The 24,374-nt window shown below is 28.0% G+C and overlaps 2 protein-coding genes across 3 annotated transcripts in view; one reads left to right on the top strand and one right to left on the bottom strand.

Annotated features, from left to right (window-relative positions):
• Positions 1–24,374, bottom strand: part of LOC129972968 (zinc transporter 6-like) — a 76,202-nt gene that overhangs the window by 48,225 nt on the left and 3,603 nt on the right. The gene's annotated exons all lie outside the window — the stretch shown is intronic.
• LOC129972970 (dermonecrotic toxin LdSicTox-alphaIB3b-like) overlaps positions 10,640–24,374 on the top strand; it is a 57,436-nt gene continuing 43,701 nt past the window's right edge. Inside the window, exon 1 of one of the 2 annotated variants that reach the window (XM_056087303.1) lies at positions 10,640–10,657. The gene's annotated coding sequence lies outside the window, so the exon portion shown is untranslated. Of the gene's footprint in view, positions 10,658–13,516; positions 13,644–24,374 lie in introns of those variants that run through there. The other variant, XM_056087302.1, reaches the window with a different exon arrangement.

Genomic DNA, 24,374 nt, shown 5'->3' with positions numbered 1-24,374 from the left:
ATGTTCATTGTGCTATGCGTTTCTTTAATTTTCTGTCACCTCGGATAAAAAATGTACATTAATTTGAAATAAGAAGTGATTAAATTTCAATTAATTCAGTAACATGATTGCTGAATCAAAACCTTTTTTAAAAAAAAAAATATAAGAACAAAAAGAAGAATCCTTTATGTTTGAAGATCGTATAATCTGTGGACTATATCAGAAAATTACCCCCCCCCCAAACAATTCTGATTTAATAAAAAATAATTAGCATACTACAATTAGAAAGCAAACCGTCTAACTAAAAGAGCGACACAATAAAGTCTTAAAAATGCTTAAACACTTTACAATAAAGTGTTAAAGGTGCGAACATTAAAAAAATATTCACCATTGCTTACTTCTGAAGTTAAATTTTAGCTACAATTACCATGGTATTCGAAAATTTTGTTAAAAGCATGTAGCATATTGAAACATACTCAGTATGGAAAAATAAAACAAATCTTCATATTTTATCATTAACAGTTGAAAAAAAATTAAGAGGAAATATAATAACAACAATGAAAACTATATAAATTGCAGTTCATCCATAAAATTTATTGTAGTAAAAGATTTTAAAATATTTGTTAAAAATTAGTTAAAAATTGAAAAACAATTATAGGCAAAACATTTTTGTATAATTGAAAAGATAATTTTTTGAATTTTAAGATTATGTAAGAATTTTTATACCGTAATATTTTCTGAAATTATTGAGAAATATGATAGAATTTTGTTTAATTTATAATTAATTTAAATTCTAAAAAAATTTAAAAGATGGTACATTTACACCCAACAAAGGATATATATGCTAAATTTGATCGTTCTTAGTCAAACGATGTAGCCTGCTGAGCGCCAACATACACGCACTTCCGTCTATACAGAATAGGCAAATGCCTAGGACCAATAGAAGGAGAAGGGGCAATCGATTAAAAAATGTTATTAGCCTATTTGTCAAAAAATAAATTGTAAGAAAAAAAAATATATGAATTAAAGAATAGTTAGATAAAATAATGATTTTATTAAGTATAATTGGCTAGCTATAAATCTATATTATTTTGTTCACTTGATACTTTTAAGTTAGTAAACACTATCTGAGCTAGAGCTGTTAAATTTGGCATCTAGTTTCTGTTTGGATGAAAGATACTAGCTAGAAAAGAGTTTAATTTTCAAAATTTGAATCAGATTTTGTGTTATTTTAAAACAGGAGATAATTTTAACTAAACTGAAAAAAATTATGATGAACTTATCAACTGTTAAGGATGAAAAATCTAAACTATGTATAAACTAATTCTAACAATCAGAAATTATTAGAATTGATTAGTTCTTAGTCCGATTCAATTTCTAAATATTAAAAAAAATTCGTAGATCAATCCTACCATATGCAAGCTAGATCTAATTTAAGCAAATCTTTATTTTATATTAGTGTGGTGTACTACATAAATATTAAAAGCTTAGTTTATAAAGTCAACTTAATTTCTTTATAATTAATTATCATTTTTTATTTTTTATACTCTATCGTTTTATACGTATAAATTACTTCTTTTTTACAGCGTTAACCGCTTAGTTGTTTTGCCCGAGTACCATATGTGCATCGATTTATCGAATTTTAATAGTTGTAAGCAAAAAATAAACCATTCATAATGATTATAATTCAATATTAAAATTACTTCGAATACATAGATAAGTCAAATATTCAATAGATTACCATTTGAATTAAAATAAGAAAATATCCCCAAAATAGAAGGCGTCATCTTATTACATAGTAAAGAAAATGAAATAGTTAAGTGGGTGAACAGAACAGATGAAAATACCAATTGCAGAATATGCATTTACTTACTTTCAAGTTCTCTGCAAGAAAAAAAAGAGGCAGGTTTATGTTGGGACGGCGGCTTCGCTTAATGCTTTAAAAGAGAGAAAGTTATATTTTTTATATGAGATAATAAAAGTTATTTATATGTGCCAGAAACATTTTTATGTTACCGATGTGGTGATGCCTTTAACTTTTTTCGCTGCCTTAACACACTTCAGACTAGATAGTGTTAAAAAAATATCTGACAGACGTATTTTGATGATTACTCACTTCTCAATATTATACGACGGGTAGACACAATAGTTTTTTAAATAAGATTTTCAAAAAAAATTCATAAGACAATAAATAAAAATTCATGTTTGATGTTAATAGGCAAGAACTTTGGCTATGAAATATGGTTGAAGAAATAAAGATTTCAACTGTACAAAGTTAATCAGAAAAGAAAAAAAAATGGATGCCAATAATTTTTGTAAAATCATATTATTTTTGTTTTCTGCATAACATCTTTTGAAATTGATTTTTTTTTTTTTTTTTTTACTTCAGTTACAGTAAAGTACGTTTTCTCATTTTGTCGTATAGCGTTTTTGAAAGTGACTTTATATAGTGATGCTTCCATGTTAAAAATTTTTTTTTTTAATTCTGAATAAAAGTACTTTTTTATATCTTTTATTTAGATTGACTTGTTTCTCATTTGTAAAGGTGTTATTTTATAATCGATTTTTCGATCTCTTCCCATTGTTTTACTACTTTATTATATATTTTATACACTTGTATATTTGTAATAAAAAATATATTATTAAAAATTTTCAAACCTTTATTATTTGTTAGTCAATTACTCTTGACTCAATACAAGTGGTGCTACATAGTATGAATTTAAGAAAAATGGCTTTCAGTATACACAGTACTTATAATTAGCCGTCTTTGACGACCATTTTGTTAGCCAAGAATACTGGTTGTTAAAATGTTTAATTAAATATGTGTAAAAGTTTTATTGATTACCACAAAAAATATTCTTAAACTTCAAATTTTCGTAGATATATCGCACTGTTCATTTTGCTATTTATTTCCCTAATTTTCTATCGATGTATTTATGCATCAAATTACATAACAAGGAAGAATAGCAGTATCTAATAATAAATGCACTAAAAAATATATTCCACCATTGTTTAAATTTGAAGGTAATGCCAATTAAATTTGTAAATATAAATTTTAAAAAATTATAAAAAGGATGTCGTACATTGTAGGCTTATTTAACATAGAAAAGAAATGATCTGAATTTTTATATCTTGTTCATGAACAAAGGGAGAAAAAAAGTTTGGTTAAGATATTAGTAGAAACAATGAAAGGCATCTGAATTTCCCTTCAGCAATAAAATATATTGTAGAAAAAAACATTTGAAATGACTTCTGACTGTCTGGGTGTTAATCTCTAAACATGATAGATAAAAAATGTAGCAAGTTAGTCAGATGTCAATTAGTATGCAGCTCTTATACCAAATTGTAAAGTTTTGTTAAAAATTTAGAGAAAATCCACAAAGAGGCAATCCGTTTAACGATTTGTTTGTTTATCCGTGTGCAAGTGAACAAGATAATTTAAATATGCACCGAGCTATATAGGTGAAATTTGGAAAATTATTTTATTATTATTATTGTGAATCTTTAACAAAATTTGGACCAAAAATGTCAGAAGATTGATTGTTATCCGTCTATCTGCTCGTATAGTTAAATTTGGTTATATTAACATCTCGTTTATAAAGCAACATTTGTGGTGTGGTAATTTTAAGATGACGAGGACGGCGCCTGAACTGAAACTTCCTTATCACACCAAAGGGAGAATGTTTTTTCTACGAAGAGAGATTTAGTGGGCACTGTCCAGCATAAACGACCGATCTTTAATAGAATCTACTTACAGAATCGGATTTTGAGGCTGGAGCCTTTCGACCCCAGGCCGAAACCTTACCACTAGACTTACTTTCTTAAATGTCTTTTTTAAATGAATAGACAGACACCACTTTCTGTCTATGCATTAAAAAAGTGTGATAAAATAAAATCATACAACCAGGATAATGAAATTTTGCATAGATTTTGTTGTCAGAATCGTATATCTGAATATTAGATTAAGTTCATCAATGAATATATAGACTATTTTTTCTAAAAATATGTATGTGAATATAATAACTCAAAAATGCGACGAGCTTGATAAAAGAAATTTGAAATGCGATCTGGGCATCATTTTTTTTATCGACAGGAAGTCAAAGAGAAAGATCCAATTCGATTTTTCATATAACTAAATATTATCTTTTCACACCGAAATCTTCCTGCGCACTATGTAAATATTCGAGAAGGACAAGAAGGGGTTATTCTGTTATTTTCTAAAATATGAAGTATAGTGAGAGAAAGTTTCCTAATTATCAAAATATTTTCTTTGTAGATCTCCATGAATGTGAAAAAATATTTTGGAATTACATTTTTGTGTGTTTCAGCGTATATCAATTATTACACACACACACACACACACACACACACACACACACACACACACACACACACACACACACACACACACACACACACACACACACACACACACACACACACACACACAATAAAGATAAATTTGAATTCAGTGAATTCGATGAAATAAAGATAACTGTTTGATCAATTTGTTACTCTGAATACTTTTCTTAGCTCATCATATATTATTCAATTTTCATTATGTTAACATTTTTAAAAATATTTCCTGGAAAGTTAATCTATACTTATATATAAAGCTCAATATGTGTGTGTGTGTTGGCGCTCTACAGAAAATCCCATTTGACCTACAGCTACCAAATTTGGTACGTGTATAACTTGGAGGTTGGGAATGTGCACCTGGGGTCCCTTTTTTTGAAATTTTAATTATTAATTAAAAACTAATTTTCCCACCAAAAAAATCATTTCATTTTCCCCACCGCCAAATGAGTAAGGCTTCATTTTTTTCCCAACAGCAATGAGGCTAGGGCTAACATTTTTCGGCCGATTATTTCAAACGATTCTGTTCATGTTTTAGTGTTTGATGCATTTAAAATTAAACATTGTTAATGAATCGATCTTTCAGATTCATTCTGAAGTACTTTTGAATTAAAATAAAACAGATTAAAGGAAATTAAATATTTCTAATCTACATAGCGTTACCTCAACTGGCGTAGAAAAATTCACGCGCGTTACCATAACTGGCGTTGAAAATTCACGCATGCGCATTGTATTCTGATTGTTTACATTTCAACGGAAGCGGACTTGATTTAAATTATTGTTAAGTTAGTCGAATGCTTTTGTAATTAAATTGTATTTATGTTAGTTTAAGTTCATCGTTTTTTAAGTAATTTTTTTAACCTGTTTTCGACCGATTATTTTAAACGATTCTGTTTATTTTCTTAGTGTTTGATGCATTTAAAATTAAACATTGTTAATTAATATACCTGCTCAAGATGAATCTGAAAAAATTTTGTTGACAAATTCTTGAGATATTACATAAATTAAGAAAGATATTCTTTAGTGCCCATAAGGTTTAAATGCTCAGTGACTCTGTTTTCAGTAATCATATTACAAAAAAAAAATGCTTTGTTTCAGTAAAAAATATTATTATATTAATTGCAGATTAATCATTTCCACTTTAATTTAAAGCATAAATTCTACGGGAGCTAACAGAAAATTGGAGAGATACAGATTGCGTTATGACTGAAGGCCTTTATAATATTCTGAGTGAATTGAAATTTGAAGTTTTAAAATATTTTAATGAAGAAACTATTAAAGTAGGAATTACATAAAATAGGTAATTATTAAAATTTTAACGAGCATTAAGATTGGTGAACCGGCTGGTCACCAAAGGCGGCTAGTAAGTTAATAAAGAAACAGTATTTTCTTTCTTTATTAGAAATCTAAAATCGGAGCTCTGAAGTCATTTGACGCATTTGTAAAATTTTAATTTATAATATTTGCAAAATTTAAAAAAATCGTTTTTGCACCAAATTATCGTAAAATGCACCAAACAATTTACACTCAATATGATATTAATCAGATGCTAAATAAATTCATGTCCCTTGATGATTGGACTACAAATACATAATTGAATTTGGAAACCACAGTACAGAGGGATCCAAAAGAGTTTTACCTTGTAATGCACATGTAATAGAACTATTGCTTGATATTTGTTGGTATCAAATTAATAAATTTGTTGTATAATGTAACAGAAATAGATAAATGGGACAGAGAAAACAAATGCTACTCTCCCAAGTTTAAAAACATTTAAATTTGAATTTATCGATATCAACTAACTAAATAGGTAGTAGACCAGATATTATTTGTAAATTGTGTCATCGAAAATCGATATGTATGAAGCATCATCCTTCATCAATATTTGTTCAAAACACTCTATAAAACAGACCATTGAATCTGGAGCCCGCAAATTTTGTATACAGTTTCGTGAAAGGTAAAATGTTGTCACGAAGGAAATATTCATTTCAGAATTTCATTAGGTCTTTAATTAAAAATCAATCGAATTTGAATAGAAAAACATTTTTACACCGTTTTAAAATTCTAGGAATTAATCTTTCAAGGATACGTTTTATTTTCACTTAATTTTTCTTCTAATTTAAACACATTTTAAAGAATATTTTCAATTGTATTTTACTATAATACATTTCACTGTTTTTGTTATTACAAAATAGTGGAATAACAAAGTATTCGTTATGATAATATTAAACGCATTTTTAATGTTCTATTGTTACTATATAATCAAGAGTAACTTTAAAAATATATATTATAAAGATAGATAAATGAAGATCAAACAATTTGAATAATGTTCCATGTTTTGAATAAAAAGTTTGAATTTCCTTTAAACCTTTTTATAATAAGGGGAAAAAACACCAGTTGTAGTTTAAGATCCAGACGGAGTTTCCAAAACAAAGCTGTAATTAGTTCTTTGTATTACGCTATTTCGTGCAATTTTTGATAAATTACTTATCTACTTAGCTATTTTTTTAATCTATAGCGCCACACGAAGAAAGTTGAAACGCAATAACGAAACTGGATTTCTTTTTGTTTTGTTTTTAGAGGGTTGCCACCATTTGTATTACTAATAAAAAAGAATCAAACTACTCGATGAATAACAAGATAGGAAAACACGTTTTCACAAAGTACGAAAGAATAGATTGCAGGAAATGCAGTAATTTTTATTTCAGATAATTTTCCTGCTGCCCATTAACTGTCGTTTAAAATAGAGAGCTCTCCAGTCAAGAAGACAAAGCAATAAAACTTCATGAAATGAATGCAAATCGGAAACTCCCGCACCACGGAATTCTAAAAACAGGAAAAAACGACGAAAACAAAAGGATTGCTCTTCAAAATAGCCGTGCTAGGGCAAGTTTAAAAGATGAAAAACAAACTCTGAATCATTTGTATTCAGGTATTGTTTAGATCCATCTCAAACACTACCCATGCTGTTCAAATGAGAGTTCCTGTCAATGCTTTGTTTCAGAATGGCAATAAAATATGAGCAGTTCCAAGTGCTGTATTGCGGTGGAATAAATGTCATGATGGGCGACGACAGAGTCGAGAATTTTCGAACACTGATTGTGTGTTCAACTGTAAAATCAATCACGGTTGCTTTAAAAAAAACATGATGAGTAAGTGGGCTTTCAGATTCCTTTTCCAAATCCAGACGCAACTCCTTTGAATGAAAAATTCCAGTGGTTTACTTGAAGAATGGGAACAAGTCTGAAAGTTATTGCAAAAGAAGCGGAAAATTGAGCTTGAACAACTATAGTATAACTTTTGAAAGAGCTTTAAAATAGTTTTATTTAATCCATAAAGGGAAATATGATTTTGAAATGTATGTATGTAAAAGCTGAAGGAAGGAAAATAAAGTGTATTAAGAAAACAATGGTGGTTTGCGAAATCTATTTTGCGCAAAATATTTTGCATATATATAATCTACACACGACCTTATTTTAGAAAAATAAATAAATAATAATAATATTTTAAAAAAAATTTCAGCTGGTATTTGAACATTTAAATATTTTATAATTTTTGTTAATTTTATTGCAGATTATTGCAATTAATGTGGATGTGATGGGTTTTAATGCATCAGACTACTTGGATTAGCTTAATCGTTTTATTTCTTGATTGACAAAGATGACTATGATGATTTATACAATTGCTAATTCAATGATGAAGAAGTGAAGAAGGAATTTATATTACGCGAAGAAGGAACGGTGATACCGTTCAAATGATCTTTTCCACCTACGCATAGTACATTGGATATTTGTAAATAAATTCATCTGCGCAAGAATTCCATTCCAGTTTGCTGGAAGAATTCATCCATTCCTTGGATGAATTCTTCCAGCAAGAATCCATTTGATCCCTTTTCAGAGGATCATCTTTTTCCGAGCTTTGGTCCAATCCTTGTCAGCTGGCGTCTCTCTATCTCTCTCTGAATTAACTCTGGCTGCTAGGCTATCATCGGAAGAATGCAGAGCGCCCTCTAGTAGAATTAATTCACCACATTAATAGTGAGAATAGGTAGTCGAATATGGATATTTTAAGCACAAATAATGCTATAAATGAATTTCATTTTAAAAAGTTTTCAACAATGCTAGTTAATTATAAAAAAAAATCTATAAGTAATTTATTTTTTATTGATATCCCCGACGGCCTGAAGTCAAGATTTATCTTAGAATCGAAGATTTCAAGTCTGAAATCCAGTTCCATCAAAGACTGGTTGTATATGTAGGCTTGGAACAAGTCTGAAGCAAGCGTTTTACTTTTAGTTTGGCTCTGAACCTAAGAAGAGGTAGGTGTTAACTCACACATTATCTTCATCACCTTCATCTACCTACAACAACATTTCCTTTTGGGTTACTTCAAAACGAAGAATGATATACTAAAATAGCCTTAATATCTTTTAACTTAACAGTCTTTATGCCTTATAATTGAACAACTTTTATGTTTTGTATTTTAATAAGTTGCAAATGAAATGAAACATTTTTCCTAAAATGTTCCTTATGGAAGGAGACAAAATTAGTAAAGGAGAAGCGATCGGAAATAATGTTCTCAATTCTTCTGGAGATGCAAATAAGCTGTGTTGATTCTCTATCTCCAACGATAATATACCATTTTTGAAAGGAATCTGCGAAGGGCAGATGGCAATTTTCGGATTGCAATCTATCTGTCCACAGACCACATTGCTCGTATTCCTCTTACGAGACCTTCCTGTTATGCATTATAAATGCCAGCGTCCTGGGATAGGGGCAGCGCGTCTTCCACGTGATCTGGGCGCCCTGGGTTCGAGTCCCGGTTTGGGCATGGTTGTTCTTCCTTTGTTCTATTTGTGAGATGTGTGAATGTGCCCTCATGTAAAAAGGGTTGTGCAAGCGAATGTGTGATGCGTGAGTAGCAAAGTCGTACTTTTGGCCCTAGTTGGGGTTACTAAAAAAACACGAGACGCTCCCCGTAAGAGACGCTTCGTACAGTCTCCCCGCTGTTACGAGACGCTTCGTAACAGCGAGCTTGTCCATGGCAAGTGCCATAAGAAACAACATCTATTATAAATAGCGTAGTAATCATTTTGCATTTAAGATTTCAAAAGCTGGACTGGGGCTAATCTTTATAGATTTTCTATATATTTCCTAAATTTTAAATGGAATAAGATTTTTTTATTAAAAGAATCATTGCATTTGTAAAAAAAAAATAATAAATAAAACATAACAAAGTAAGAATTTCTGTAGTTTTAATATGAAATACTTAAAAGGAAACAATAAATTATTTAGACAATCACAATTATAATTCACGAAATTCTCATGGATATTTTGTTTTAAGAAGTGAGAGAAAAATATTCGAAAGGAAATGTTGAAAGAATTTATCTAATATATAATTTGCACCTTACGAAATAATATATATTTTTAAAAAACAAGAAATTAAGAAAATGGATGTTGAAACGTTAATTCTGAACTTTGATGGGCAAGATTTTCCTAACAGTCTTCTGCTGAAACTTTGTTCAAGCAGCATCTGGTAAATAATGTAATGATTTTCCGAATCACATATTTATTTAAACTCGGCCAATTTTATTACTTCATATCAAAGCTGAATATAAATGGGAATTGGGTAACACAGCCTACTCAAATTCACCTTGATTTTCCTGCGACCAGTGAGATTTTGCTGAAAGACAAATGATTTTTATTAAAGAAAACCGCCCTTTTCAAAACCATGTTACCATTTAAAACATGATGGATACGTTGAACGACCTTTGAAAGAATGTCACAAAAGGTGACACTTTTTGAATATGTTTAACCTTTTGTTCAACCCAAGGTTATTAGTCTTTACGTCACTTCCTTCAAACAGGTACATTTAGTTATTCAGATGGGCACATTTTAAAACACAGATAATTTGAGCTTTATTATCTTTTCATCTAAGCGAATGTTATTGTAGAAAAGAATACGATTATAAAATCAGAATTCTATGCGATGCATTGTGAAAAGTTATAGCTTGATTATAATAAGATTATTTAAGTATTATTATATGAGAATCATTTTTTTTTTTTGGTCTAAGCTATTTGCTCTGTCAGTCGCAAGGTTTCGGACGCCAAGATGAGTAGCATTATATGTATTTATGATAAAGATCTTCATTGCAGTTGCGTGTAAAATTCCTTTTATTAAACATCGTGGTACTTTAAGAATTGTAGTGAAAGCTCTTCTTAGAAGAGCTTTCACTACAATTCTTAAAGTACCACGATACTACAATTCTTAAAGTACTACAAGCTTTGACTCTTCTAAGAAGCAAAGCTGATAAATTATACCAAGTAAGTAAGTTGTTTATGTTCAATATATTACTATACGACAAAGAGGGTTTTTAACTGTTTTATTTTCCAGAATCTTATTAATATCAATCTCTTGATAAATATCTGATGCTGCTTATAAATATATAATTTTTAACGAAATGATGTTTATAGACTAATACATTTTCTGTTAATAGCCATTTTATATACATTAACAAATAATAAATAACAAATTTTTAATTTATTAAAAATTAATCGAAATTTTAATGTTTTTTAGTAATAATTTCGGAATTTATTCGAAAAAAAATTCTTTTTACACTGCTTTAAAATTACAAAAAAAAAAAAAAAAAAAATTCCAGTGATACTAATTTTATTTTTGTGAATTTTTTCCCTTTATTTTATAAAGTTTCAAAATAAATTTTAAACGCAAATTTGTCGCACTGCTGGTCTTTTATATAACTGTGAATAATTGTGAAGCAAAAGTGTGAATAATTAATGTTGTAATTCTAACATTTCTCGTGCAATTAAGCAAAAACAAAAATTAGATTTTTCAGTCTATCACTGACTATTGTTTTAAAATATTTCAAAACAAAGGACAGTTTTTATTACGATGAAGATGTTATGTATCTGTGAATTACCTTACTTAAAACTGATGTGCGTAAAATGCATTGGCTCATATTCAAGTTTGGTGAAGACGAAAGAGATGACTCAAGCCTGTAACATAATGATTCGTCTAATATAATTCTGGCTAGATATTTCGAATTTCATTTCACTTTTTAAAAATTCATGCATGCCTGGCCATCAGCTTAATATTATAAACAAAAAGCTTTCAAAACAGTTTTCTGTATCAATATTGCTAATATTTTGGGTTTTAAATATTGTTTATATGAATTTTGAGATGCGAAATCATTATCAGAACATATTTCTAATTTTTTACTTTCGGTGAAATTGGTCTAAAAAAGAATGAAAGTCAGAAACATCATTAAATGAGAAGGTTTTTAACTTGATTCGTCAATATTCAGTTTATTTTTAAAATTTGATTTCAATTACATCACATTGATAACATTCATACTAAAATCCGTATTTAACATCGTCATAGATTACTTGAATATAAATTCCCTTACTCAAACAATAAAAAGTACTATTCTGAAAATATATTTAAAGATATTTTGGACAATTTATTAAAATTAGAAAATGAAATTTGTATCAATGAAGACATTTTTTTAATTCTAAAGTACGATAAAAATAGTTTTTATAGGATAATATGTACCGAATTTATTGAGAAGTGGCGGATCAGGTATACAATCTATATACCAAATTATGAATTTCTATCGAATTTTGGACAAAATAAGTCTGCAATAAATCTGTCTGTCTATATGTACTTGTGTATGTGAACATGATTCTCAAAAAAAAAAAAAAAAAAAAACGCATATATCTTCGACAAATATTTTATCTATAAATCTGTGGCAACATAAAATCTTGGGCTAAATCAATCAAATTTATTACAGTCACTAGTTATTGCTTCTGTGCGTTCTTGGGTATGTGAACTCAAAAATGAAACAAGCTAGATGGGTGAACTTAAGTACATGATATTTACATCAAAATCGTAAATATATCTGAAATTTTTAATCCAATCGGTCTAAGGTAAAAGATACAAAATGCACATTCAATTTCTTCTCTATGCCGTGAAGCTAAATAAAAAATTCGTAGCATTTTGTAAAAATATGAGATATCAGAGGAAAGTACACTCCGATTGGTTTTGAAATGGTTTTAAATATTGTTCAATCTGAATTCATTTATATTATCATCTGACAAATGTTAAGAAAAATCTATTCATATAATCGTTGTGTAGAAGACTGTCCACGTTTAAAAACGAACTGAAGTGAACGGACTGTTCACGAGCCTGCGTGCTCTTGTTTCATCATTGTAAAATATGTTTCGTAACTGATTTTGCATAAGCCTGGTATATAGCCGTGTTTTGTGTGTGAATTGATAAAAATATGTTGCTTCTAAATCAAATGAATGTTTTAAAATGCAAGTGACTCTATTTGCTGACGTATTCTATCATCATTTGAGTAATTCACCAAATTAAAGGAGAAATCGGGTAGATTTAAAGGTCCTGATATATCGAAACACTTCTGAAACGAAAGCAGTTGTAACAATCGTTGTATAAATAAAAGTGATCAATTCAAAAAGTAAAGAAAAACGAGTTAAAGTGTTCTTGTTTTAGCAATATGTCATCTCTATAATAACAAAAATTGTGCGTGTTAATAGTTGTGTTGAGTCTATTGAATGCTCACAATACAAACGTGATTTATAAACAAATACACGCGATTTTTCTTGTTACAAAGACTACATGTTAAATCTACATGAATACAATATTCATTTTCCTTTTTATATTGATTTGATCAATTTTAATAATATACCAACAGGATTTTTCTTATTACAATGACGACATTTTAAATCAACATAAATGCGTTTTCCTTTTTGTATTGATTTGATCACTTTTAGAAGTATGCCGACAATACTTTTTAGCATTTTATTTTTAAAAATCATTTCAAACATAAGCAGGTAATTTTGAAAACGATCAAATTACCCTTGACCTTGATTTTTTTTACATTTCATTCATCTTTTTCTATTTAATTAACTGTCTGTAACGTGTCCAATTGTTGGTCTTTGCATTGTCAAAGTAAATTTAAAAAAAAAAAAAAAAAAGACCGAAAGCTCTCTCTCTCTTCTCATTCTTTTGTTTAAAAATGGCGCGCTATCTGAATAATTTCCTTGAACATCGTGGAATGAATTAGATGACTGAATTTCGTGTTAGACATAACAATAACTCTCGCAGATCATCGCGTGCTCTGTTTATTTGAAGCAGGGTTTCAAAGGACTGAAAGGACGTCACAGAATTTATTCAACTATAATTTTATAGCTGAACATTTCATCGGTACATTTATTATTTGAAAGCCGTCGGGAAAGGTGATTTCAGCTGAGTTGCTCATTATCAGTTTGGGTAAGTTTTGAATTGTTGCTGATTCCATTTTAATTTATTGTAAATTAATATGCTTGTGTTATCTAATAGTAATTATTAAAAAAATTATTTCAATGTCGGTTGATAATGAGCTAGTTCTGTTTCATCTATGCGTTGGCTAATATCCACGTATTTGTCAAGTTTTTAACCCAGCAATTATAGCAGGTGCTCGAATGTCCCTAGATTTCGCATTATTTTGCTGTATAACAGTTATATGAAGAAAACAATGTATCTGAATAGTAATGCAATATTAAAATAGTATGCATAATTTTAATATAAGCTTGTATATAAGATCAATGAAGTATGAGCAGTTTTTTTTCATAGCTAAAGGAAGTACATATAAAATCTAACATTTTGGGAAAATGAATAAATTTTTTTTGCATAATCTATAAAATGAATAAATTCTTTAAATTTGAATTCGAATTGTTTGTAAATGAATGTTAATCATTTACTTATTATATATGAATGATATATCGGCTGTGTAATTTAATATTTAATTGTGGTCTAATGGTTAATTTCTTAAGAGATATGCACATATTTCTAGTTTACAAAAAAGCTCTTAATGGCGCTACAAATTATATATTGTTCGTTGAGTTAATAAATATAGTGTTGAAGAAATTATCAAGTCTAAGCTTTTAAATAGTCTCTTGGTTCTATCAGTTATATTTTATAAAATGATTTTGACACATTAATCATTTAACAACAAAAAAAAAGCTCCATTCTTCTGCAATGAAAATGACTAATCTGTGAAGCCCTGAATACCAATATTTTAGACAATTGTTAATGGCAATTTGAGGAAGATCAGACAATCAATACTCTATGATAATTTCATAGTTTATTTATTTATTATTTTTTTTATGTGAAACGTTCCTTGATTGCTCTAAAATGGTGAAATTCAGTGTATCATAATTCGGTTATTTTAGTCTCAGAAGAGTAGAAATTTATTTATTTAAAATATCAATGTGCCATGAAATTTTTTTTAATGTGACTAATAAGAAAGGGATAAAAAATTTAGGTCTTTTAATTTTTTTCAATATTGCTTTGACTTAACCAAATATAAAATATAATTAATTGCCTTATTTTTCCCACTGGAAGAACATATCCATCTCTAACGGACTACAAAATAGACTTTAGATCGCGATTAAAATAATCGCTCTGTATATCAGTTTAAATTAATGCAATATTCTATCGATAAATTAATCATAGTAATTGTTTAATATATTATTAATCATTGTAATTAGTCAACATACAATGTGATAGGAACAACACCTAAATTGAAAATTGCTATATATATATTTCAAAAATTTTCACAAACTGACCTTAGTTTAAAATGTCTGATCATTTTGAGCATCTGATGAGAAAAGCATAAAATACAGTCTTATATACATTCCGAAACTTTTAAAGAATTAACTTCAAATTAAACATTTGATGATGATGTCGTGTCCGCGTTACCAAAGAAAGGGGGTGCAGTAGCTTCTGAGGGTAAAGACCCCTGAACATCCGAGGGCAGAAGTCTGACTTCTAGCTCACATGAAGATGAAACTAACACATTCGCTTGCACAACCCCTTTTTACAGGGGGGCACATTCGCACACCTCACAGATAGAACACAGATGAAGAACAACCATGCCCGAACCGGGATTCGAACCCGGGACGCCCAGATCACGAGGCGCTACTCCTATGCAAGGACGCCGGCTTAAACATTTGATGAAGAGAGAGAAAGAGAGTGGGATTGGTTTTGCTACATGTTAGAAACCTTTAATACTTATGTGAAAGAAGAAAACAAAAATAACGTATATGAATTTACAAATTATAGTAAAATTAATATGTTTTGTAAGTTTCTTTCTTTGCACTGTCTCTAAAATTGAAAACATTGTGAGGTGAAACTGCAAATTGGGATATAAATCATGAATTAATTACTTTATGCAAATAAAGATTTTGCAGGCGTTGAGAAAACGAATGAAAAATGCATGAAATTAAATAACTCGAGAGGCATGAACATCATAATGAAACAATAATAATTTTAGCTACAAACATATTTAGAATTTTCGAAACTAGAACTTTAATTACACATTTTTAAAATTTTCACTTCTGTATAGGGGATGAAACGTAGCAGCAAAGTTCATAATTCGAGACCTAATGACACTGAAAGTCCGATTTGCTGCCTTGTTACACGTTCAGTTCGACATAATAAAAGTGGGTATTCACTACCACTTCAAGCCACCAAAATACGCCCATTATCAATTACTCAACCCTTGGCTTAAGTGCTTTCCTTTTCCCATTTCCCTCCATAGACCCACGTTCCTGTTTTCCTGCGGCATTCAGAAATGTCGTCAGACTGCGGTATTTGAAAATGGCAGTGACAGTTTGAAATGGCGTAAATTGATGGGAATTGGGAAGATTTGAACATACGGTTCTGTTCATTTTTTCAGAAGTTATAATGACTTTTATATTTCTATATCTTACTTTTTAACTTTACATTTATATCTTTAAATACTATTTTCGCAAATTCTGGGCTTTCGTAAAACCGTCTTACTAGAAGTCTCATAAATTAAAAACCAATGCATAATTTTTGTTCAAATTTGGAAATTTATTTCTCAGTTCATTTTGAAATTTCAGAACAACAGAATGATCTGTTGGTTAAAAAGATTTTTGATTTAATTTGATTTAATGCTACATAATGTGAGGAAAATTGAAAATTTCGGTATTCAAAGCACTTTTTTTTTTTTAAAATTTCATTATTTCAGAATTTTAAGCAATTCAAGACTGTAAAGAAACATGTCTTACTTTTATATATATAAACGTATTTTTTTATAACGTATGATTTTTAAAGCATTTTCAACATTTAATTGGTACATTTTGATTTTACAGGCGTTTTTTACCATTTATTTTCTGCCAAAATTCAAAAATATAAGTATTTTATAACATCTTTTAAAAAAATTATCTTAAAATTGCTTTGTATACATACCTTATGGTTACATTGATTGTATATATAATTTAAAATTGCTCTTATTATGTATAAATACTCTTATACCTTTAAATACTCTTATTATATCACCATCCCTTTCATATCATATTATATCATTCCCTCATCATATTATATCATCATATATTACATCATCAAAAATAGCCGTTGTGTAACTTCAAATTGGGGTGTGAATTTAATTAAACAAAACTAAACAAAAATAATATTTTCTGATTGAAAACGGAAGATCACAAATGAAGGGGAAAAAAAGACAAGAGAAAATTATAGATGATTTCCGATATGTATACCTCTTTATTTTTTATACTGTGATACTACGACAGATAAATTTATCATTTTATTTGTTTGTGTGAAATTTTTAATTTATATTAATACTGAGACAATTTTTTAAATCAAATAAGCTAAAATACATGTTATGATTTTGAAAAATGATTTAATCTTATCGTATTTTAGGTTTAAGGAATCCTTGACTGAAGTCCAGATATAAAAATAATTCAATTGTTTCAACTGAAAACTATTCTTCCTCGTGCCCTTATCGATTACATTTAAATCTACCTAGATAATTTTTGTTTACTATTCAAATTCTAGTAAGTTATCTCTGATCTATAATTCGATTCTAAATCTAGCATAAACTTAGTCTAAAATAAAATAAAATTCAGCATAAAAATCATTAATAGATTAACAGAAATATTAAAAATAAAGGTAGTGTAATTCAAAATCCAACCGATGCCAAGCAACGGAGTGTCTATGAATTTCCTCATTTCAAAATCGTCTGTATTTATTCAATTATGTATCAAATCTTTAAGAATAAACAATAATAGAAGGAAAAGTTCAACAGAAATACAACTGGGATCGTTGCAAAAGTAAAATTTTGAATTTTAAGGCGATTTCTTGTTGGATAATTTACACCCATGTTATTACTAAAAAAAAAAAAACGAAAATTTCGATTAATTTCTAATTAATATAATGTAGCTTTTTCATTTCATTAAGTTGAAAGTATTCTTTCTTTTGTATTAAACAATCAATATGTAAAGTTTATTTGAATTCGACCCGATTGTTTAGAAGGAGTCAGGAACATGCCATAGTAACTCGAATTTATTTAATACTAATCGCTTTTGGCGTCCCTTAGCTTTGCCGCGGATATTGTTATATTTAATTTCAGTTAAATCATTTAGATTTAATTTCATGTCCATGATTCAATCAAATTGTTAAAATCATGTTATTTTAATTGCCTTATATATGTTTAGTTTATTTTATATATGAACCACCTTAATAGAGACAAGTTCCTTAACATAATAGTGCTATTAAAAATGTTACTGCCCGGATAATCTATCTTCTATCTTTCGGGATAAAATAATGTCACTTTCTTATTCCTTATGTAAGCTACACAGATATCAAACAGTGTCCTTCCTTAATATTTAACATTGGAAACAAATTATTCTATCAAATATTTAATGAAACCATGAAAACCATTGAATTTCTGGACTCCAAATTAATCTATTGTTGAAAATTAATACATAAATTATTTTAAAAATTGCAATTATTTTTATTTATACAAATTACCAAATTTCTCGAAAATTTTGGTCGGTTGTTAAATTAGTATCATTAAAAAGACATTTTTTTTTTTAAATTTCAAAAAGATGTAAAATTAATTTTTGTGCAATAATATTTTCATAGATTATCGAGAACCCCCCCCCCGTCAAAATTCAAATTTTTAATTAATTAAACTTCTAATTAAAATAAAAAAATTGCTCCAATGTGCATGTGCAAGGTGTATATGTGCCAAATTTGGTTGCTGTAAATCAAATGGTCTGACTTATAGAGTGCATACAAATTCATCTTTAAAACTAGTAGAGATTTAAACCTGAGATTTAGTAAAGACCATTTAAATAAAAATAATTTTATTTAAATAGTTTTTTATTTAAATAAAAATAATTTTATTTTATTTATAAAAATAATTTAAATGCAATGCAATTAAATATCCTCCAAAGACACCCACAAAATGTTTCTAGAAACAGACAAAATAACTTTTTAAATTAACTGTTTGTTATTGCTTTTCTCTGATTTTGAAATTTTGATGTTTTCTGGAGGTAATTTCGAAATGCACAATCACTTATCGGTAATAAACAACCGTAACAACATAAAGCGCCCATAAAGAACTCTCTAAAGTACTCCAAGAGAGACTTCGCTCAGCTGCTCGCTTGAACTCAATTTAACTGCTCTCTTGGCACACGAATTACGGCTACTAACTTCATCTTTTGGGTTTTTATAGCTTCCGTGCAAGTCATTAAACGTTTGAGAGCAAACATTTAAGTTGAGACTTATTAGAAGTATCGCCAATATTTGAGAACTTCTAACAATTATATGTATTAGAGGCTCATAAATATTATCGGTCCTTCATTTTTGTCGCCAAATGTGTTGACAAATGATAGCCATGATCGGGAGACATTAACTCAGTATTCATTCAGTAGCCGTTACTATATCTGTAAAAGTGACTTCCTCGCCAAGAAACTTATTATATAGGGTAACATTTTTAAAAATTCGCAACAATATCAATTGAAATTACAGGTATTCAATCATCAAGTATCAAAACAATTAAAACTAAAATATTTTTTTTTGATAAAAACTAAAATTTCAAGCATTTTTTTGCAAACTTCTATGGAAAGAAAGAATAAACCTAGACGAATTATTGCAATTAAGGTTGCCATTTTTAATTTGAATCTCTTGCAGTAAATTGTTCTAAAATATGGCTGAATATGTGAAAGTAAAAACCGAATTTTGTTGTCGTGTAAAAAAAAAAAAAAAGCAAGAAGAAGGAAACACATATATGAATATCCAAGAAGGATTATTTCAATTAAAGTGATGTAATTATCTCTTTATTGAATTAATTCCAGAATATTCTTTAATTTCTTGTATATTTAATGAAATAATAATTCTTAAATTTTATTTCATAATGTTTTCAAAATATATTAAAGTTTATAAAATATATTAAATATAAGTAAATATATTAATATTATTTGATGCTATTAGTATAATTTTTTAAAATAAATATATGAATTCTTCTTATTTTATTAAAAAGCAGATTGCAGTATTATGTCATAGTAGTATTTTGACTTAAGATTGGATACTACGTTTTCATTATAACACGATTTTAGAATGGACCTTTTCATGATATACTAAAGAGGTTTTACTTCATTTGAAATTTTCACTGGTGCCACTAGAATGAAAATACTGAAGAATAAACTAACTAAAATGTAATAAAATAAATTATTAATTAAAATATTTATAATATTTTCATTGGATAAGAGAGAGAAAGGAATAGTTAAATTAGCATATAAATTGATACATTTTCGCAACTCAAATGGTAGTACATATGCTAAAAGAAGATAAATATGGTTAATTCTACCTAGTATAATGAAAAGAAAAAAAAATCAGGTATTGACTAAGTAGGAGAAATTTATACATACAAACATTTTTTATCATTTGCACATCAATATAAAAAAATTCAAAAGGCTGATAAAATAAAATAAAATCATGCGATATTAACAATACAATTCAAAATTTATTTGTACAGAAGCATCATGTCAATTGCGTTCTCAAAAATTTAGACAAAAGAAAAAATTTATGAATTCAAATTTCCGCAATCTGTTTTTTTAAAGTAGAATAAAGGCTTGCGAGGGTATTTGGAAAAAAAAGGAAAGAAGCAAATGGAATCGATTTATTAACGCAACCGCACGAAACAACACACGCATTGAAGAATCTGGAACAATGTGTGATCGCTCTTCCTTTTCTTTTTATCCTGTGCCTTTTTTTTTTCGGGAAATCATATTGTTTTTATTTCTGCTGAAGTCAATAACCCGAAAAAGGACACAGGCTTATAAAATATATTCAAACTTATAAAATAGTCCCCAATTCTTTTAAAATAAAGAACTTCTATTTGTAAATGTCTGATAAAAAGTAAGTTTTTTTAACACTCTGCTAATTTTTTTTTATATTTAAGAAACGCATGTAAAATGTATCCAATTGTATCGTAATGAAATTAAATGATTAGAAATAAATTATTAGTTAAATTGAAACTTAGAATAAATTTGATAGAAGAATTAAGATAAATAATTTGTTATTAAACATAGTTATAGATAGATCTCTATTTTTTTTTAAAAAAATGTATCTTTATTTTTCTAATTTAACAATCAAAATCGGAACAGGCGAGTAAATCAATAAACTTGATCTTGGATTTGCTTTTTTTTGGTAATCAGCTTTATAAGCAAAATCAAATTAAAATTAGATACTGTAGCATAAAATACTGAATTTTAAACTATAAATTCAGAACGAAAGATCTCTATTTTTTTTAAAAAAAATTGTAATTTATAAAAACTGTTGAAGAAGATTATTCTGAATTTTTATGTTTGTTTTTAAAATGTGCTTTTTATCCTTAGACAAAAATTTTCATAAAGCATTAACCTGTTTCTGTCAATAGATATGGGCAGTGAGACAAATTTTCATAAAATATTAAACTGTTTCTGACAATGGATATGGATAGTGTGTTAAACGCGGAGCTATACTTTACACATATTAACCCCATTTCTATACTTATCTCTTTAAAATCAGTTTCTTAATAATTTACTATTCAATTCATAAACTAACTTTATCTTGGACATTTTTTTGAGCTAATACAGAATATTTAATGAAGCAAATGTGAGTCAAAAATTAATTAATTTCAAGTTTGAATTTAGAATCAATTTTTGACTCTTATTTAAATATATTGAAGAAAAGATGAAAACTGAAAGGTAAGTAAAGGTTTGGCTTTATATTAAAAGGTTTTGTTGAAAACTAAAGTTAACTACTTTTGAATTAAGAATGAAAATTTTAAATTCTCTTTGACCTGATAATAGATTTGTTTAATTTTTGTATACAAATTTTTTCAAACTGTTTTTAGGCTGTTTTCCTGTTGAATAAATCTTCGTTTTTGTATTTGATTAGTAGGTGCGCAGTTTAAAATTGTTTGCGTTGAATACATATTGAATTCTTAATGTTGATCTAGACAGGCCACACAATATGGAAAATTGAGCAGCCTGTATCGCTTTACCAAAACAGATCAGATCACTGAAGTTGACTCATCAAAAGGGCAGCTGTCGGTCAATAATGACGGATGGGTCACTGGACAAATGGTGTACAATGGAGATATTCGCTAGACGATACACCCAGACATTTTTCTTTTTAAAAAAATTAGACCTCATTTGAATTAAAATGGATTAATATAAAGCCTATATTACTAATCACTGTCATTTATGTCTGTTTGACATTATTCTGTTAATTGAAAGCGAAGTTCTGTTAAAAGAAAATCTTATTTGTTTTAGCTTTTCATTCATAGAAACAGCAGAAGTGATTTGAAATAAAACATTAGATTGATCGCAAGAGCTTGGCCAAACCAAGAGGGTTTTTTTCGTTTACTGAAAATATTTCTGTTCATATTGATTATAAGTTAATTTCTTTGAAGTAAAAGAATTTGCAGATTCTTTTAACAAAATAAAAGAAACTTTAGATAATATGCCTTTAGGACACAGTTTTCCTATCAGTTTTTTCGCAGTAATCTCCCCTTAATTTTCATGCTGATAATTTATTTCTGTTAATTTGTAAGATACTGAGGTATAAGATCTAAACAGTGAAAGTTATGAATACTGAAAGTGAAAATATTTAAAAAATTGAAATGCAACACTCCGTCAATATATAAAGATATCACACAAGCGAACCTCTTTACACTCGTTGTAACTACTCAGAGGATTATCGAATCACTTTTCGCGTTTATCATGAAATATTGCTCATTTTGTATTCTAATGTGAAAAGTAATATTTGATTTTTTGTTATATTTTTTATTATTTTTAGTTTTAATATTTACTATTTTAATTTTAATTTATTTTAGATGGGCCTTTTTTTAAAAAAAATCTATTATGCTTACAAAAAGTTGTTTATTATTTACTAAGGCTCTAATTTTTCATGGACATTGTAAAAAATGATTCGATTTCTATTTTCGAAGTTTAGCATTTGATAATAGATTTTCCGTTTTGATGTAATAAAATAAAATTTGAAGATATGCTGTAGAATCCTGCATTTGTCATAGAATTATTTAATGTTTGTTTTTTTTCAAATATTATGCATTAAATAAACTGGGATTATGTTCTTCCTTCAGTTTTATTGTGTATTTCCAACTAAGATAGCTCTATTTCCATATAAGAGTTATCTCATCTATGTTTAATGAATTTCTACGTAAAAGATTTTTTATCCACGTCTCATATATTTCCATGTAAGACAGATATCTTATCGTTGTCTTTTATATTCATACGTTAGAGACATCTCATCTACGTCTCATACATTTCCACGTAAGAAATATCTTATATATGTCTCACATATTTCTACTTTTACAAAAATGAATTCTACGGTATAGTAATAGAATGTTAAATAAGGTAAATGAAGACTTAAGCAAATTCTTCAATGCTGTTACTATAAAAATATATAACAATTAACAAAGATATACAAATATATACAAAGATGTACTTTGCAATTGATTTAAAAGCAAAACCAGACTGAAATAAAAAAAATGAACTTGAATAAAATTCTTTACAATATTTAACCTAATTTTATAATAAATATGTTGATATTTCTATTTAGTGGAGTGGCAACATGAATATAACTAATGCAGTAATTAAAATGAATTTAAAATGTTGTTCTTGGATATGCGCGTTAATAGGTAGACATTATTAATTATATAATAATCATAATATTAATATAATAGTAATCACAATAATTTGTATAAATAGCAAATTTTATAACAATAATAACACATAGGATTTTGTATACAAATTATTTTTCCAGAATCAAACAATGAATAGCTACAAATAAATTGTTTCGAGTAAAAAGCAAATTAATATTTTTGTTCCGTAAAAGATTTGACCTATGAGACTTGAATGCAATAATAATTAATATCTAGGCATCGGGTGAAACATTTGCCTAGTCGTATTTACCTCTAATGCTGCGCTTTTATGCTTTTATTCATTATTTACCAATTCTGTTGTATTATTCAACCCTCTATATCATCTGAAACCTACAGAAACCTTTCTTAAATCAAAGAATATTTTCTTGATACTGTATGGATAAAGTTTTTAAAAAAATGTGCAACTATCTCTTAGATTATAAAAACGTTTCCGAAACATGTCAATCAAAATCACAACCAAGCATAAAAAAATGGCTTCGAGTCTAAATTATGCAAAGAAACAGTTTGTTTCGATATAAGCTTCGATAATGAAGTAAATTGATAAGAATAAGGAAAATGGAAGAAACGGTAGGGTGACATTTCCCTTAATCGATATCTGTGCGAATGTAATAACGGCGATTCTATTTCTGAACCATATCGGATAAACTGACACTTAAGGAAAGAGATAACAATCATTTACAGAATTAAAGACAAAGTATTTACAAAATTAGATACAGTTACACAACTGATTTTCCTGCATTACTTTAAGAGACTTATTTATTATATCATAACAGTTTTTGTAATACATTTTTTTAATTTTCCTTAGAGAGGGAGGATTGTTATTTTCATAATATTTGAGTTCAAAAGATTGATGAATCTGAGTTTTAAAAATTATATTTGTTTATCTATGTGTGAGCGGATAAATAAAAAATGAATGAATCTTTATATCAAAATTATGGTATTCTTTTAACTGTTAGAACAAA

This window comes from Argiope bruennichi, chromosome 6 (genome assembly GCF_947563725.1).
Source record: "Argiope bruennichi chromosome 6, qqArgBrue1.1, whole genome shotgun sequence".
In the NCBI taxonomy this organism is placed as follows: domain Eukaryota; kingdom Metazoa; phylum Arthropoda; class Arachnida; order Araneae; family Araneidae; genus Argiope; species Argiope bruennichi.
This window is presented reverse-complemented; position numbering and strand designations above follow the sequence as displayed.